At 39.0% G+C, this 12,518-nt stretch overlaps 1 long non-coding RNA gene across 1 annotated transcript in view; it reads right to left on the bottom strand.

Moving 5' to 3' along the window:
* Positions 1-1,366: 1,366 nt before the first annotated feature.
* The window catches only part of LOC115271220, a 107,861-nt gene continuing 96,709 nt past the window's right edge, over positions 1,367-12,518 (bottom strand). The window contains exon 3 of the long non-coding RNA XR_003899826.1: positions 1,367-1,446. This is a non-coding gene — a long non-coding RNA (uncharacterized LOC115271220). The remainder of the gene's footprint in view (positions 1,447-12,518) is intronic.

The following is a 12,518-nucleotide window of genomic DNA, read 5'->3' on the forward strand; positions in this document are numbered from 1 at the left end:
ACACACACACACACACACACACACACACACACACACACACACACACAAACTTGTTGCGAAGCAGTTAGAGCTACTACTACACACAGGCATCTACTACATACATTATCATTATGCTGCAAGCTTATCTCTGCCCTCTCAACCCATCCTTCTCCCTAACCTAACTGCTCCCCACCAAAGATTGTGTATTAATGTCTTAAGTTTTAATTCTCGGGGGGAGGAGGAGAGGCTGACATAAGGGGGCAGAAGTGCAGGTGCTGATGAGGAACATTTTAACCATCACCAGTTGCACATAAACAACACACGTTTATACAATGCTGCACAAACTCTTATGCCAGGTGCAGTCCATAGAACCTTCTCCATGGTAGGATAACAGTATTACCTCCAAAAAACCCGATCCATTGGACCAGATAATCTCAGAATACACCTCCCTACCAAATTTTTGTAGATGGACTTTTTTTTGGGGGGGTGGGGTGGGGGGGAAGATACCACTCAACCACTAAAGGTCAGCCTGCCCAGGAGAGATTTCAGCCACAGCAAAGCTTCAAAGACTTCCTATTAAAAATTATGAAGAGAAACGAAACAAAACCTACATAGAATATTCAAAGGGCATAAACATGGTGTATTCTTCACACCGATAAGCCATCTACTGTTAGAGAAAAACAGGAATGTATATCTCACTAACACCTAACTATGGAACAGTGAGCAGGTGCTTCCATAACATACAGAAAGTACAAGAGACTACATGGTATTTTTGCTGTATATATAGCATAAAAATGGGTTAGGCAGCTCTCTCTGTTTATTAATAGCGCTGGTTTGTGTTGCATTCTGTTAGAATTCTCATGCCTGTTCATTTTTTTGAGGTGACAAATATTCTTTTTTAGTCACTGGTTATGAGTCATATTACTGACACAACTAATGAGTGTAGCCCAAGTGTCCTCCACAGATAATTAAGTACTAACAGACTATTACAATTTCAAGAATACGAGAGAGTATTACAGCATGTATAATTCTTCTCAAGGCGGCAGAGAATATCAACATAATTTATTTACAAAAATGAATTTACTGGCCAAAACCCACATTTGAGAGGGGAGTGCCAGGGCAGCAGACATTACTATCTACTGCAGCATCACTGCAACTAGCTCTATGGTCAAGAGGGAATTCCATCTCCCTGGAACATCCATCAGACCCCATTTATTATGGCTGTAAGCAGGAAGTGAGGAGTTGGCCCATAACGTGCAGGGGTATCAGAAAACATTGTCAAAAACATAAAAAGGTTTGTATTTAAGAAGTAAGCCTGAATGTCTCATATACGTTCGCAAACACACTCTCTCTGCAGCAGACCTTACAACTTACCTCCAGCTTGGGAGGTGGGGCATGTGGTCCTCTTGTGTATAGTCTACAATGTCGCCATCACTGTCACGCAGACACTGATTCTTGTGTACCAACCTAAAAAAGTTATTATGAAATATTATATTATTATGCCAACTACTGAGTCACAGAGCAACTAGAGAATTCAGTAACTATAGAAATAAGTTGTAAAATGAGCTCTCATTTGCTTAAGAAGCTAAACTATTCCTCCACATCTATATTAATATCCACACACGTCCCTGCAAGAGCAGCATTTCTGAAAATATCTTGAGGCTTCTAGAACTAATGACTTACGGGCTTGATCCTGCATGGTGTGAGCACCCTCACCTTACACTGGATTCAACAGGAGGGGAAGGTATGCAGCACCTCACAGCACTGAGCACTAAATAGAGAGCAGCATTTTTCCCTATTACAAGCCATTAATTAGACTCTAGAAGCACTGAGGAACCTGATCTCTGATAAATTAACTGAGAAACCTTTGAAAGTGTAATAACAGAGTTTACTTCCCCACCTATGAAAGAAATAAAAATAATATAACTACTTTTTATTTAAGAGCTCATGCCTGAAAGCCCTGGCGTGTCTTAACAATAGGACAACAATCAATAGCTACCAAAATGGCAAAAAATGAGCCAATGCTCAAAGAAATCCTAGAATCACTGTATGCTACAACTTCAGCTTCTATATTCTGCAAAATACATTTCTACAGTCACCTATCAGACATTTTGGTACTACAGAGATAGCCTAACAATGAGAGCATTAAATATACAGAGATAAATAATTAAAGAGTAACACTGCCATCACCACTATTTCTGCAAGTTACTTGGCAAGAGAAATATCCTCTTAAAGACTGTGGGTGAAATCTTGGCCCCTTTGGATGGGAATTCAATAGATTTAAATAGGGACAGGTTTTCACCTCAACTCTCTTCCCAACCTACCAGTCCCTGCACTGCTTGATTGTATAAATATTCCATTCTGAAGACCACAGGAAAAGTTCCATATAATAGTGGTAGTCCACAGACCATAGTTTGAGAACCACTGTTATAAACACAAACAGTTCTATCCCAAGCACACCAAAATAACCATCACATATTCCAACTCCCTTCCCCCATTCACACAAATGAAAAAGAAAATAAATCTTCAGTCTTCTCGGGAAGGATGCCACAAATTAATTCTGGTGTACATTAAATGGGAGAATATTTCAAAATTGTGGGCTCTCAAAAAAGGAGACCTTGCTTTTCTATTCTCTCTAAATTATATTATCAGACAATTATTGTATCCAAATATTTTAATCACGATGTGGGAAGTGGGGCAGTTGGCAGTTCTTTAGGGAGATGGTCCTGTATCCTTCCCAGCTTTATATACAAAAAACAGGCTCTTAAAAACACACTTGCTGCATTTTTCTAGATGTATAAATAATAGATGGGTCACATTTATAGACCTATACAGCTGCCTGTTTGGTTCCCATTTAAATTCCAGAGCAAAATATTAATTCAAAAATAATTCAGTGTTAAAAACTGAGTGGGGAGGCTGGGGAACAGTATGCCAGTCGGGTTTCGATTTCTACAAAGCTAGTGGAGAATTAACATAAGATTGCAGGACAGAGAAAGCTGAGGCAAGCAGACCCATTAAGCCATAGAGTTACTAAAGTAAAGTAAGGACTTAAACTGCCCAATGCTCTGCATGGCTATGAATCAAAATGTAATCAGATCGTACGTATTATCCATTGTATTTCAGGTTTTTCAGCAGTCATATTAATCAAATGTCTACACACTTTTATAGGTGTGATTTCTCATAATTAAGAGTTAGCATGAAAGAGAGGACTGAAACACAATATATATTTCCATACTTTGGAAGACAGGTGCAAAAAGGCCTCCATGCTGGACAGGATCTGTAGGATTAATCTGGCATTTTTAATTAATTTCACTGACAAGCAATAGAGTTTTAAAGATTGTAAATTCCTTGGCAGCAGGACCTTCTGTATTTTGCCTTGTACAGCAATAAACATGCTGTCATAATTTAACAAAGAATAAATAAATAATGTAAGACTTCTCTCAGCAATCCAAACAATATTTTTATTAAACTTAAATCAAATTTGTGTGTATATAGGTGCTTCCTTGCTCCTCCCCTAAACTGGAAACAGCTCATTAATGTGTCTTGATCATGCTTCACTACCCTTCAATCTGACAGAAGGGGACATAGTGTACTTGTTTCTGATATTAGAATATGAAGTTTCGTACCTATATAATAAGATTCCAGAATTGTCACTCTGAAGCCTAGAATGCCTGGAGTCAATGTGAAGTGATGGAAACAGCTACAAGCTAGGTTGAAAGCTTTTTGTTAAAATATCACCAGGCTGAATTATCACTGGGTTCACAATCTACTATCCAGTTTGTTCTCAGTTATTTTGACTTTACAAATTACACCCGTTCAGAGTACAGCTGTAGTATAGCATATATTTATTCCATGCCAAGAGTCCTAAACCATTGTGATAGCAGAGGTAACTCAACCAATCACCACCTTTATTCTACAAGTAATTTGCATGCAACAAATTTCATGGGTTGTATGAGAGAGACTACACAGATGGTGGATTACTTGGACCAACTGCCACATCTGTGCAACAGCATGGGCTTTCAGCTACTAGTATTCAATAATGGTTAAACTGAAACTCATGGGATACTGTTCTTTTGATGCTCTCCCTCATTCTTTTCCATATACTAAAGGCATTTTAAATTTGCTTCATACTTTGCATCAGTGAAAGAGTAAGAGGATTTCCTTATTCAAGGCTATATTACATTTCTCTATGCTACTCTGACGCCGGGTCCACTCCCGCAATGCTTCTTATAGCTAGTTCCCCACTCCCAGCTTCTTTTTTGCATATACAACAAACACATCAGAAGTAAATGTAGTGCATAAACAGAATGGAGATCATGTAACACCATGAAAAGATGCTATCTGGGTCAGCCGTGAGACAGGGAGCGAACAGGACACAGGTGTGAGGAAGGGAGCCAAAGACGTTTTATTTTTCCTAAATAGAAATTCGTTTGTCAACCTTGAGGACATGTAGGAACATGGTAATGCAACTGGAAGATTTGCTGTCAGGAACAGGTAGTGAAAATTTGGTCCAAGGTCTGGGAGCTGCTCTTTTAAGTCTTGGACGGTGCCAAAATACCTCTGTTGGTCCAAGGGAACAGTGACCATTTCAATACCGTATATCTCATGACCATTAAGATTGGAAACATTTTTTTTTCTGTCCTTGATAGTTCAGGATGGCTGTTAGAACCAGGCCCAGAGCTGCACACCATCTCAAAGGTTCGTATCTCAACATAAAAAAGATATAGAGCATTAAGCCCTAATTCTGGAGGATCATGGGAACATTGGCAGCTATAATAATTCCACAGCTGAAGAGAGGCTGGAGGGGAAGCAAAATGCTAAGTGGGATAATCCGATTTTCAAGTCTGGATATCATGAAATCTACTCATTTTTTAAAATACATTTTTAAAAATTAATGATGTAAGTGTTCAGTAGTTTCACAAACCCTGAAAAAATAGTGTGTGTTCTTTTACAGCAAAGCTCCTTGTTCCAGTGAAGTATGAAAGGTTGTTGTAGTCTCATGTGGCTGCTGACATCATAAGCAGTTCCTGTTTTTACTCTTTAAGAGGAACTAGAATATCCTAACTAAGTTTAGAAATTATTGGATTGGGTGGGGGAAAAGAATCTAACATTTTCTCCATTTAAATCTATTTTTGAAAAATAACCGATCATCATCTCTGGAAAGCTGCTAAAAAAAAAAAAAAAAAATATGGGGAGAATTTCCTCTTCTTTTGATGGATAATAAACAAAATGTTCTCAAACTGGCCAGTTAATTTAAGCTTTTCATAGAATTACCAATGTTCTTGTAATCCAAACGGAAGAGGTTAATTTCTAGTCAAGATTATTAACTCAATTTAGTGAAAAAAGAGATAGTTTCTTCATTCCAAAAGAAATTGGGGGCATTTCTGTGACTCTCTCATTTGTCATCTTTGTTGTTAAATTGCTTCTTTACTTTCGGATGCATCAAACAATTCTAAGCACTGCAAGTGAAATCTTTATTGTATTAGTCATATACAAGGTGAAGATAAAATTACAGGATTGCTTCAAAATGTGGATGCAAAAGATTGTTACTACAGCCTTAGAGAAGGGGCTTGAGTGGCACGTTTCCCAACTGTTGAAGAACCAGACAGGATTTAATAAAAGATTGGTTCACCGTTGATACAAACAAGATGGTTTTTAATATTCTCCATTATGCTGCTGCCCATCTGGTCAATGGAAGTAGTAGTATTTGAACTCTTTTTTGGGGGGATGGGGAATGACCTCTAGTGATCTGGGTGTAGAGAATGTTTACGTAAACAGTTTTGTAGCCCTCTCTACTGAGCTTTATGCCAGGGATTGTGCCGTAAATTTGCCTCGTGTAAGATATGTACATTGTAGGGGAATTCATCAGGTTTTCCCTAAGGCTTATCTTTTATTTACTCCTATTATTGAAATCCTAATTTTTAGAAGAGACGATTTGCCAAACTAGATCAAGCCACTGCAGTGGAGACTTCTCCGGGAAGGCAGGCTAGACTTTGCCTACCCTTTTTGTCAGGTATAGTATGAGCTCTATTCACTGCTGTAACTGGGGCTGGGCACAGTTTTGCATGTCTTCTCCCTTTCAGATGCCACCAGTTAGTATCCTGCCTCTAGCAGTGACCCAACACTTGTTTTAGTGCCAGGCAAAATATCCCTAATGCACTTAGCCAACTGGGCAATGCTCATGTTCCTTCTTGACCCCTGCAGGTGATCTGATTATGCCTGAAGCTTGAGTATGGATTGTCTTTTTCTTAGCTTCTACAACTACATATGCTGTTAAAGAGTCACATTACATTATACTTTTAAAATTAATCATTTTCTATACTTATTATGTATTGCTTATGATTGTACTTGCAATATGCTAGGATTTTTCAAGACAAACAAGAACAAAAGGTCCCTATCCTGAGGAACTCACATTATAGGGACAGACAGGTGAAATACAGAAGAGGTTAGGAGGAAATGGGAAACAGCATATACGATTATGTTTTCAAAAGTGACTAGTAATTCCGGATGATTCACCTGAAACCACTTTAAAGTGACTGATTTTCAGAGGATGCTTACTCAGAACTTTCTGAAAATTGGGTACCCAAAAATTGAGGTACACAAAGATCACTAACACTTTTGAAGATTTGGACCATAACTCCCACCCCAACCCCCCCTTTTTTATTTTTAGTGAGTGTACATGTCATCTTGGTTTGCAGTGGGCAGTGCAATAGATAGATGTTGGTCTTCAAAAAGAATCAGATGTAGTAAGGATGGGGGCCTTGTATATTGTACTTATATTACTGGGATACATAAAAAGCTTTTAGATGCAGCTGACATGAATATAAATGTAAAAGAAACAAGTCAAATTTTCCAAAATAAAGCCCTTCATTAAGGATGCAAAGAGCAAGAAGCCTAGCCATTCATAGAAAGCCAAAATGAATTAGCATAATTAGAGAGTTTATAAATCACTGTGACCCAAAGACCTCTTGATGCCAACTGGCAGACGGCACAGGGTAAGGGTTACAGGGATCCCCTGGATCTGGTATTTACATTTTAGTTTACCAAAGAGCGTTATGTAAGTGTTCTACTGAAACCTGTCTCACAGTGGTTGTCATCTTTGCGAAATGCATGTGCGGATAATATGTAAGGAGATAAGTATATAGATTGGAAATTATGTTCTTAAAACCTTGAAGTTAAGGGCAGATCACCCAGAGGCAAAATGCTTTAAGACACGTTCCACCAGAGAAGAGGTGGGAGACATTTCAACTTCCTGGTTGACCATCATGAATTGCGTGCTATTTAACACCCGTGAAAGACTCATGACTTTGGGAAAAAACTTAATTTTTCATTTACTATTTCATTTTTCCGAGTATGACAGTGCTCCAGCTTCCTCAATCATAAATCCACGTCTGCAGTTATGTAACATACAATTTTATGCCAAAGCAACAGTAGTCTGCAGAACTCTAAGGATCAGCAAAGAATAAGAAAATGTTGGTACAAATTTTCTCTGCTCATGTGGAATAAATGTACACAGGCTTCCATTAAAAACTGGACATCTACCATCTGCACGCAGCATCTAAGTTTGCTACAATATTTCCAATTCTATGTATATAGAGAATATCACAAATGCCAATGGCAAAAGATAAAAGGTAAATACTGAAGTGCAATGTCCTTTTTTAAAATGGCATCTAATGACCAGGAATGCATACAAATACATTTGGCAGTCTTCCCACAATTCTGATCACCTTCACTGATGGCAGGTTTGACTCACTGAGATTTGGAGGTTTTTTGCTGGTATTTTTGCCATTATTTCTATTACAATAAAAGGCTACATAGAGCATCTGATTATCTAAATTGCTGGGTCATGATTAAAGAACATTTGACTGAAAGAGTAGAACTAAACATCTTTATAAATGAGAGGAAAAAGAAGACAGCAATATATATATATATTACACACAATGATAAAATATTAAGGTTTCAAAGTCAAGTACTCAAAAGTTAGAAAATGCCACAATTAAGGTTGCCATTGAGATTATGTGACAAGATACAGGTGATGCAGTCTGTAGAAGGTTAACAAGTCCCTGCCTGTCATGTGACAGCTGAGGGTGGAGTATAAAAGGAAGAAAAGCTGGATCAAAGGGTTTCCTCTCTTCTTTTAGACCCTTAATGCTGGTATAGCTTAGAGACATTTTTGGTGTTTTAAATTGCTTTTTTGTGTGTGTGTGTGCAACTGATTTGCGGACAATAAAACAAGCCATCAAGAAAGAGCCTTGAAAAGACTAATTGCTTGGAACTTTACTCCCTTTCCCCAACTGTAAACTGGTGGGAAGTTTTATCTGATATCCTGGGAGGATTTAATGAATGGCAGGATGGAAAAGCAGGGCGATAGAGACAAGCAGTCCAACACAGGATGAAATTTTTTGGTAATTAAATTAATTCAGAAACAAGGTCCTGCGTATACACACATTCACAAGAGAAGTAGGGGATATTGATCTAATATCTAAAATATTTTCTCAGCATTTTCACATTGCTGGGTTATCTGGCTCTTCTGGCACAACTTTGCATGAAAGTAAGAAACTGGTTCATCTAAAATGCAGAATGTAAATATATTCTCTGTAATTTTGAGTGTCCACTTGTCTGAGGTCACAGCGACCCTGTTCTAAAAGAAATGTATAATCGTCCTACAATCAAATGGATCTGAGCCAACTGGACCTCATCAAAGTTTTGGTTGCAGAGCTGTGGCAATAGACATTCTAAAGTCTGGTTTGCCTGAGCTGTTTGGCTGGTTGCTGTAATATCTTCATATTCCATTTATCTTTTTCTCTCTCTTCTCTTGAGGCATTAGAATTTTGTTAAAATCTGCCAACTCCCACGTCTGCATCTAAACAGGCCTCTAAAAATTGTTGCTTTAAACAGTTCCTGTAGGCCTTTTGCAAACATTAAAAGAGAAGCTCTCACATCTTCCACAAGAATCAGACAACATACCTCATTTAAGCACTGTCTTAGTTGAGGGGATCCCCAGTCAGTGTTCTCGGGTGCTTAGAACTGGGCCAGATTTCACAATCTGTGAAAGATTCTGATCTCGTGCTTTGGAAGCAACCATTTTGCAAGTACCAACAATTTCCTTCATCTCATTTTTCCTAACTCTTTCTTTTCTACTATATCTCTAGAGAATAGAATAGGCTATTTTTATAAGAACATTTTTCTGGACTTGTTTTAGTTGGCTATTGTAAAGTTTCAGAGTGAGCCTATTAAGAGAGCTATACTTCTCAGGACTACACTTCACCATAATCAAAGTGTTGCAGAAGTTCTAGTGTAAGAAAAGCATTTTTATCCTGTCTTAGAAATTTTTTAAAAGGAACCCTAGAGGTCATCTTAACTTGCTCAGGACCTTACAATAAATAAATGCATTGCTATGTATCAATCATATAACTAATCTCATCCCTGTAAACTGTCTTCCAAATCAAATTCAGACTGCGTTTGATGAGGACATGAAAGCAATCTGACCTCTCTCTTCAGAATATGTTGTCTTCTGAGATTAAGTACTTAGATTTGTTTGCTTTTTATGAGGTGGGGAAGAGTGAGCAGATGGACACTTAGCATCCCCTGAATCCATGGAACCCAAATCCATACCCCCTACAACAGTGGTTCTCAAACCTTTGTACTGGTGACCCCTTTCACATAGCAAGCCTCTGAGTACGACACCCCCCCCTTATAAATTAAAAACAGTTTTTATATATTTAACACCATTATAAGTGCTGGATGTAAAGCAGGGTTTGGGGTGGAGGCTGACAGCTCGCGACCCCCCATGTAATAACTTTGTGACCCCTTGAGGGGTCCCGACCCCCAGTTTGAGAACCCCTGCCCTACAACATCAATTCCCACATCAGACTTGTGCGCCAGCTGATGAGATGCACAGAAAAGAGAATGCTATTTAAATAATCAACGAGAGCCCAGTTCGCAGACCTGCTGTCTAATTTATTACCTGCTCCTGGAAAGAAAAGAAACATTGTGGCTTTTCTCCTTATATATTCTTCATTCACGCTTGGTCTGTGGTTTTTTGAAGCATACTTCTAAGATGCCTGGCTGGAAATAGGGGAGAATGAATAGCTATCACCCACACTTTTTCTTAATTAGCTCCGCCACGTTTTATGTACACAGCAAACAGTGCCATTTCTAAGAAGCCCTTTCCTTCGCAGAGGCAACATGGGGAGTGCAGTTGCTCTGAGTAAGACTAACAAAACTAAACAGTAAATAAAATCAGCTGCAACAGAAATGAGAGGGCAGGCAGTGCTACACTTTCTGCTGCAGAGGCTGAGCAATTGCAGATTTCCCTGGAACACCAACATGGTGTAGTCACACTGGAACCTCTACAGTTCCTTATGTCCCTGGAAGGGGGGTAAAGGGGGAGGGAATATTACATGCCAACCTTCAGGATAGCAGCAGTACAAATCTATGAGAACTACTCTGCAGCCTTTACTAGAAAATCAGAGCCATGCAAAAGCAACGGCAGCCGATATCCCAATAAATGCTGGTATTGCCTCTGAATGGATACAATTTAACGGTAAAGGTTACAGAGATGGATAAGTACTTCATTTCTTTTCTACTGTCCAACCGCTATACATTAGTACCACTTCTAAGAACCTCCATTGTTCTCCCAAGACCAAATCCTGTATTCCTTACAAGTTCCAGGATTTGCTCTCTGCAGCGTGCTTTAGAATTGATATAAGCAGCAGGGGCTCAGATAATGCATCTTTTTGAAAATCCATTCAAATTATTAATTGAATATTTGCATGAAAAAAATCAATACAACGCTCTTGAATAAAAAGTTAGTGAAAAACAAGCTCTTTAAAACAAATACAGATTACATGCATCTTGAAATTCCAGTAAGCACCAAGCATACTAAGATATTTTAAAAATGAACGAATACTTATTTTTAAACAAGAACAATAGAAAAATACAGCCTTAATATAAGTTTCGTCAGGCACTGAATATTTTTATTGTCCCGGTCTTAAGAATTACAACTAAAAAAATCCCAAAAGGAAAATTTCCTTCTCACCTGTGAATTTTCCTTCTAACACTCTAAATGTTAGACAGACAATCTGTACACTACAGGGCATGCCCCCGCTACAAGGTGGTTAGAGGCAGAGCAAAGATTGACAGAGAGCCTGCAGCTGAGACTGTCCCCTCAGTGGAGAACCCCAGAACATAAAACTAAATATATACACATTTCATTTTCAAAAGGGTTTGACACACTAAGAGCCTAAATCCCACTGTCATTGGGATTTAGACTCCTAAGTGCCTAAATCCCTTATGAAAATGAGACTTCGGTATTGCAACATTGACAGCAGTAATGCCTAAATACCTTTTAAAAATGTGGGCCTTTGTCATAATAGAAAATACACAGATGAGTCTGCATAGACAATGGTCCAAGTTCCAATACATTCCTAGCTACAAAGAAAGCCACATCGAGAGACAGAAAGAGAGAGAGAGAGCGTGCGCACACGAGAGAGAAGGCTGAAACAATATAGTGGCTCAAACAGTTATCTGGTTAAGGCATCTAGCACCAAATTCGTGCTCCAAAAACCTGTCGAGTGTTGCTAAGGAATCTTTTGATGGGGTCTTGAATTGTAATGAACGAAAGCAGATTTTTGATCATGACTCTCACAACATGTCTCCCTAATGTGTTGGGTTTGAAGCTGTTTGGTAGCCCATCCTGTAGAAACTCTTAAGACATCCTTTACAGTGGCTGTCTTGTTATTAATCCACCTTTTGTAGCACCGGTATCAGAATTTAGTCCGACTGATCCAATATATCTCGTTGGTAGATGCTTTTCAGGATACCAAAAGTGTATCAAGAATTCTCTCCAAGTATCCCAGATACCTCAGTTCTCCCCTTTCAGCTTTCACAATGCTAATTTTAGCAAATGCAGATTTTGGCAGTGGATCAGTTCTTGGGTTGAAATTCCTTCTGAGGCTGTCGTTTCAGAGAGGGTTCCAGCTGTAACCTCACTAAGTCCAAGAACCATGGTCTCTGAGGCCAGCCTGAGGCAATCAGGATGACTGGCCTATTCCTTTAGATTCTGTTTACTGCCCTTTCCAGAAGAGGAAAGGCATAAAGTAGGTCCTGTGGTCACCTCTGAGATAGAGCATCGACTGCCTCTGCTTCAGGCTCTCATCTCCTTGTGAAGAACCTCACGGTCTTTCTATATTCCCACAAGACAAAGAAATCCCTGGCCACTCCAACACTCGCTCTGGAGAGCTCCATTTCTTTTTCTCTCTCTGACCAGAAGTACAACCCTCCATCTCCCCATTTTGGGAGGAAGTCTGCAATGAGGTCTGAGAACATTTCATCCTGAGTTTTCCATTTCTTCTGCCTCAAGTTAGCCAGCCACTCAGCTGTTGATAAAAGCCCTGTCTTTTAGGGTCTGGCCACTGCAGGCACCATGGTTGGAGCAAGAAAAAACAAAAACAAATCCCACCACACACTATTATTGCTCATATTCTGGAGAGGCTACAATAGCATTTTATATGTATTTCTGACCTTCCCTCCCTGAG

This window comes from Terrapene carolina, unplaced genomic scaffold, assembly GCF_002925995.2.
Source record: "Terrapene carolina triunguis isolate 2854851 unplaced genomic scaffold, T_m_triunguis-2.0 Scaffold120, whole genome shotgun sequence".
NCBI lineage: Eukaryota > Metazoa > Chordata > Testudines > Emydidae > Terrapene > Terrapene triunguis.